Here is a 7,117-nt window from a genome sequence, read left to right as displayed (position 1 = left end):
TGATAAGAGTTAACCGTTATGGACACCTGTTTATCTTGTAAATTGGCTAAGTTCTTTTATAAATATCAACCCCAGCTCCACTACTGATGAAGTGGGACAAGGAAGAGGACTAGAAATAATTATAAGTACAAAATTACTGAGCGTATCACCAGCATGGGGGATCAGAGGAAGCATTTATGAAGGATCTCAGCAAATAGGTACGATATACAAGACTCCACACCGGTAAATATTTTCATGAATCCCTCTGCTTCGTTTATTATTCCCTTTGGTTTGGCTGTGAGTTGCTTGGTAGTTGTGTGGGTAAAAATAACGGTATAAGAGAAGCGATCTTATACACGAGTTAGGCGGCTGAAGAAAGTTTATGATTACGTACCCAAGGGCTATTGATGGCAGCTCAGGCGTATGTGTGCTGGGGGAGAGAGAGAGAGAGAGAGAGAGAGAGAGAGAGAGAGAGAGAGAGAGAGAGAGAGAGAGAGAGAGAGAGAGACGGGAAGGTAAGGTGAAGAATAATGTGTGTGTGTGTGTGTGTGTGTGTGTGTGTGTGTGTGTGTGTGTGTGTGTGTGTGTGTGTGTGTGTGTGTGTGTGTGTGTGTGTGTGTGTGTGTGTGTGTGTGTGTGTGTGTGTGTGTGTGTGTGTGTGTGTGTGTGTGTGTGTGTGTATTTTCGTCCCAGGATACAGACTGTAAAACGCCTCTGTCGGCGAGGTACGAGCGAGGCCATTTAAATCTCAAAGCACGGAAATGTCGCCTTGCACCCCGAGAATGCCTAGAGTATATTGATGGCTATCTACCTACCATGCTTCATGCCTTTACGACAAACTGTTTGGCCTGTGGCCCTCTCTTGAAGATTTTCGACATGCTGCACTTGGAGCGTGTCATGTGTCACGTGAACAGCCTGGGTGTGATGAAACCTGTCAAAACAAACCTTAAAGAACTGAGCTACCATGTGGTGCGAAACTAGGCAGTGATCGCCCCTGTGGTTGCTGAGATTATGATTATATAAGCTTCTCAAAAGCGTTACGGTCGGGTCGGGCCAGGCCGGGCCGGGCCAGGTCGGGCCGCTCATGTCAGAAAATGCCACTACTTGGCAAGAGACTCGCGAGGGCTTCGCCTTCGCTCGTACTTATCCGTTCTAAAAAGCAGAAGGATCCTTTTACATGCTACACGCTTTTACACATCACCATTTTGTCGCTAACACCCACCGTCTATACTGAATACATGCTAGGACTCTCATTCAGGACTGGTGCGAAGGTACCGTATTAGTGAGGATGTATTTATGGGTCTCGTGCTGGCCTTTCTTTGTCCCCTGCACCTGCCCGGGATCGAACACAAGCCCTGACAGACAACAGATCATTTGCAGGATGGGAGGCAGGAATGGTGGAAGTAGAAGAAAGGGAAGGAGCGTGAAGGAGAGCAAGAAGGAATGTGAAGGGGACGGGGATGGAAGGACAGGGAGAGGGTGAATGATGCATGAGAGAGGAGGATGAGGACGAGGAGGAGAAAAGTGTTAATAAGGAAGGGAAGGGCAGGGAAGGGAAGGGAAGAGAAGGGAAGAGGAAGGGAGGGGAGGAAAGGGAAGGGAGAAGAAAGAGTAGGAAGAGACAAGAAGTGTTCAGGAAGGGATGTGAAAAGGACGAAGGAAAGGGAGGAAAGAGAAAGAAAGGGGGAGAATAGGGGGAGAGAAAGTGGTGACAAGGGAGGAGGGAGACGATGGATGCGGAAAGATATTGCTTACGAAAAGAAGGGAAGAGATGGAGAAAAGAATGGAAGGAAAAAGGAAAGAGAGAGATGTGAAAAACAGGAAAGGGGAGGGAAGAGAATGAAGAGAAAGGAAAGGAAAGAAAAAGAAGGAAAGTAAAGTAAAGGAAATGAACAGAAAAAACGGAAGGGAAAGGGAAGGAATAGTAAAGAAAGGGAAGGGAAGGGAGGAGAAAGTGAAAGGAGGCGGGCGGAGGAGCAGGAAAGGGATTTAAGGAGAGGTTGGCCAGCTTGAATACCTCCCTGGCTAACAAGCAGAAGTGAGGAGTAGGTGTGTGGGCTGCAGGTGTGTTGGTATCAGGTGTGTGAGTACGAGAGGTGTGGGTAAGAGATGCGAGGGTGAGAGGTGTGTGGGTAGCAGGTGTGTAGGTAACAGGGATGCGGGTAGCAGATGTGAAGGTAACAGGTGTGAGAAACAGGTGTGTGGGTAATGGGTGTGTTGGTAATGGATGTGTGGGTAATAGGTGTGTGGGTAACTTTATTTTTACCTCCTTTTTTTCACTATCAAAGTTTTTTCTTTTCGTTTGCCTCTACATCTTTCTCCGTTTCCTTATTTCATCCTCTCTCTCTTTCTCTCTCTCTCTCTCTCTCTCAATATATATATATATATATATATATATATATATATATATATATATATATATATATAAACACACACACACACACACACACACACAGGCAATGCCTCGCCTAAATAAATTTCATGACAATTTATGCAAGGAATTCCATATATACACCTGATTTAGTGTATTATTTTTCTCAGTTTATTCATCTTCATAATAATAATCCTTATCGCCCTTTCCCACATAAGCATGGGCTGAGATAGAGTCCGGAATCATGGAGGAAAAAAAATACGGAAGTAAGAGAGCTATCAACAGAAATGAGACATATTCATCCATACAGTTTCCAGCCCTTGTATTCCTAGCTCCATCTCACTGGCCTAACCGTTTGCATGTTGTATTGTCCTTTTGTATTTTTTGTTCTTTTCAGCTAAACTGTTCATACTTAAAGTGCGTGTCGCAATGGACCCACTCACACTAGAGATATCGCCTAGTATCCACAACCTTAGCATTTAAAATAATGTTCTCTCTCGTGCTGTTTTTCTTGTCCGTTCTCATATGTATGTTAATGATTTTCTTTGATGATGGAATAGAGGGCATTATAAGGAAGTAAAAATTTCCATGTCGCTGTTTGAGGATTCCTCCCACCTGACGTATTAGTCAGAAGCGATGACAGTGACGGTACCAGTGATGATGATGATGATGGTGACGATGGTGATGGCCTTGATGGTGATGAAAACTGACAACGTAATTATTCGCATATTCACTCTGCAAATACTCCTCTGAATATTTTCTCAAATGATTCTCTGCTTCGGTCACCTGTCATTGGTAGAACAGAACCAATTGATTTCTTCTGAGAACTCTGAACTTCATACAGATTCCGTATTTGAATAACAGTTTTTCGTGTCATTCTCCCTACCGCCAGACGATTAGATTTAAGTTTGGAAACATGTGGTAATGAAGGGTTAGAGAGAATGTCCGTTAACCCCTTCCAGCGCCAACGCGACCACTTGATTTCATTCTTCTAATTACCACACGATTTTATTTGGCTCAGAGAAGACCTCCTACAGTGAAAGGTTTAGAAAAATCACCATTAGTCTCACCATATGGAGCTTTTCTGTTTCTCTTTTGCTACAGCCAGATGACTTTTTTTTGGCTAAGGAAAGACCTCTGGCGGGGACGGGATGAAACGAGTGACGAAAGATGCAATTTACCATCATTCTCTACACATTACAGGTGTCCCCAGGCTTAGCAAAATCTTTAAGAGGTCATTTGCAAGAATAATAAACCATACACTACCACCACGTTCTTTTATATTTCGTTTTTCACACCTCCTGACGATTTGCCTAACTTAGGAAAATCTGCCGTTCTGAGGAGATAAATGTAGGCTATATTATCCAACCCTCACCTTCGAAATATTTGTCTTAAGTTGCATAAACTTGTCTGGAGGAAACAAGAATAACATTTAGACACCTGGCCCTCGTGTTTTCCGTAACCCCAACAACTGACGCCTACATAACACTGCAAAAGTCAGGACCTTCCCGGATGTTCCAACGCCTTGTCTTCGTATCTTTTACATCCATCAATAAACGTTTCTTCTTCTACACTCTCACAAACGTTTTTGCTCTGCTATTCCCCGAACAGCACGGTGCACTATATATTTTTGTCTGTGTCGGAAGAGGCCAGGTATATATGAAAGCACCGCCAGGATATCTTGTTTTGTTGTCAGAGAAAATTTTGAAATATACGGTATCTTCACTTACCTCAACGTGCCCAGAGCGATGGGTCATACATCCATTCATGTATCACACAAGCTATCAGAATTCTGGACTCCACCTCACAAACCTAATCACACACACACACACACACACACACACACACACACACACACACACACACACACACACACACACACACACACACACACACACACACACACACACACACACATACGCGCGCCAGCGCGCGTGCTTCATACTACCAGTGGGAATGCTACCATTCCATAATCCCGCAAATGACAAAAGGGGTGCAAGTCTTATCTGATGCATCTCCATACATACTTCATGCATGATTCATTTCTATTTTGCGTCAGTGCTTTTCCTTCCTCATTTTCCATATTCACTCTAAGCACAATTAATTGTACATATCCAACCATCAGTGTCTTGGCCTTTCGTGCTTCCTTCTTCCCTAAAGTTTCCCAGATTATTATGTTTTGCTTATGGGAGAAAAATCGTATAGTGTTGGGGTTGAAAACGTGTTCCGTTAACCCCTTTTACATGGTGAATACAATCATCTGGTGGTAACTAAACAAAATAAAAGTAGTGAAATCATCGATATGGAAGGCTTATTACTACGGGCTGGTCCGTATAGATTGCCCTTTGTATCTTGGCTGACATGCGTTGCAGGGACGGCTCAATCAGCGTTAAAGCTGCCCATCATTATTTTCCATTTCCAGTAACCCCTACTGCGCATTATTGAGTTTACTTATTTAGCTCCCTAACTACACATTTTATGAGAAAACCAATATATCTCCACCCTTCACACCAGCAGTCAGAGTCATCCGTGAATCACAAGAGATAATGATATGAGGACGATACGAAGCAACAACAGACATAATGGTTCTTTAGATGCTGTTTGTTACAGAAACCATAACTATGACATCTGATTACGTGAGATGAAAAAAAGGATGGAAAAGCCAGATGCCTTCAGAAGGAGATGTAATATACGGAACAGCCTCTCTCTCTCTCTCTCTCTCTCTCTCTCTCTCTCTCTCTCTCTCTCTCTCTCGCTATCGTTTCCACAGCTCTACTGATGGGTGCCCAACATGAACATAAAATATAATCATATCCTTCCTTGACAGACAGAACTCCACTGGGAACAAAAGGAATGCTTTACCGGTATGTTCGAATTGACTTGCACGCTATTGTAATCTCTCTCTCTCTCTCTCTCTCTCTCTCTCTCTCATTTAGTAGCTACAGTTTACATGAATATTGTCCATAATTTGATAGGATATAGCTAAAGTTTCAATTATGAATCCCACGCACGCGTGTTTGCGCGCACACATACACATGCACAGACATGCATACAGACACATTAACAGAGACGCAAACACATACATACATACACACTCTCTCTCTCTCTCACTCACTTTTTCCGTGTAGGCCTAATCCTATGTAAACAAATCCTCGCTTGTTCTAGTTCGATCTTTTTCTCTTTCCCTCCTCCATTTTCCTCTGTGTTTTTCCTCTAATTGTCCCTATTCTCACCTCCCCCTCCTCGTTCCCTCCTCTCCATCCCTCTTTCTTTTCCTCCTCCTCGTCCTCTCCTTCTTTTCCTTCTCTTTCTCTTCCTCCTCCTCTTCTTCTCTCTATTTTCCCCTTCCTCCTCTTTTTCTCTAGTTAATTGCCTCTTTTTCTTCATCTTCTCATTCATCTTAACGTCTCCTTCGTCTCAATATTTCTTCCTCAGTCTTTCTTCCTCATCTCATTCCTTCATATCCTCTTCTTTTCTCATTTCACCTCTGTTCCTATTTCCTCTTTCATATTTCCCGCCTATATTCTTTTTCCTATGCCTTCTCTCCGCGTCCAGCATCACCCCTCCTCCTGCTCCACTCGACTTTCCAATATTTCCCTTCCTATATTTCCTCCCATATCTCTCCACTTTTACGTCTTTTATTTCTCATCTTCATCCTTTCCCTCTCTTTCCCCCCCTTCTTCCATCTACTTCCCGTCCTTCTCTAATCCATCTTCGTTCACCCCCCTCCTCATTCTTTTCCCTTCTTTCTTTCTCCTCTTCATCGCTCTCCCTTCCTTCCTTAATCTCTTCCCTTTCCTCCTTCCTCCATTTTAAACTTACTTATCTACCTCTGTCCCTCCCTTTCACGTATTTATGTGCCTTTCTTTCGCACCATTCCTATCCTTCTATGATCTAATTTTTCTTTGTCTTCCTATTGTCTTTGCCACAACATTTTCTCAGGTCCTTCTATATTTCTTTTCCTCTTGCCTTTCGTTGTCCATCCGTTTTTAGACCTCACTCCCATCCTTTTTCTACTTTCCATCATTTTATTGTTTTTCTCTTCACTCCTATGTCTCTCCTTTCTCTTCCGTTCACACTAATTGATCTTTTTTTTGTCCTATTTTCTTCTTTTTCCTCCTCTTCTCCTCCTGCTCCTCACATTTTTCCGGTTCGTTCCATTTCTCTCTTTCACCTCTTATTCCTTTTATCTTCTCTGTCTGTCTGTCTGTCTGTCTGTCTGTCTCTGTCTCTCTCTCTCTCTCTCTCCATTTTCAGATTCTATTTTCTCTGCTAGTTCCCCCCCCCCACCCGTCCTATTTTTTTTCTTCTTTCTCTGTTTTTTCGCTGTTTTTCTAGCGCTCTTCACTTGTTTCTCAGCCAGTGTCAGTCTTCTAAGCTTAGTCTCCTTTCATCTTGAAGTTCCTTTCAATTTCAACTCTCAGCTGTTCTCCAATATCTTCCTCCTTCGCCTTTGTTTTACTCTCTCTCTCTCTCTCTCTCTCACACACACACACACACACACACACACACACACACACACACACTTTTCTTAACTCCTCCTCTCCTTCATTTTCACTTCCCTGATTTTAGCTTGTCTCACTTTCTTGACTCCTTTCCTCCTTTTATCTTATTCATTTTCTTCTCTCCTTCCTTTCTCTCGCTCTTCCTCCCTTCCTTCCCTTCCCCCCTCTTTCCCCTCCTGCCCCCTTTCCCTTCCCATTTTTTCTTTACTTGTTCCTTCATCCATGACCTCCCTTCTCTTTCCTTCAACTCTATTTTACTTTT

Source organism: Coenobita brevimanus, chromosome 98 (genome assembly GCF_032717465.1).
Source record: "Coenobita brevimanus isolate Jiangsu-jjx chromosome 98, ASM3271746v2, whole genome shotgun sequence".
Classification (NCBI taxonomy): domain Eukaryota; kingdom Metazoa; phylum Arthropoda; class Malacostraca; order Decapoda; family Coenobitidae; genus Coenobita; species Coenobita brevimanus.
The sequence above is the reverse complement of the archived record's forward strand: the minus strand, read 5'-3'. Positions refer to the sequence as shown.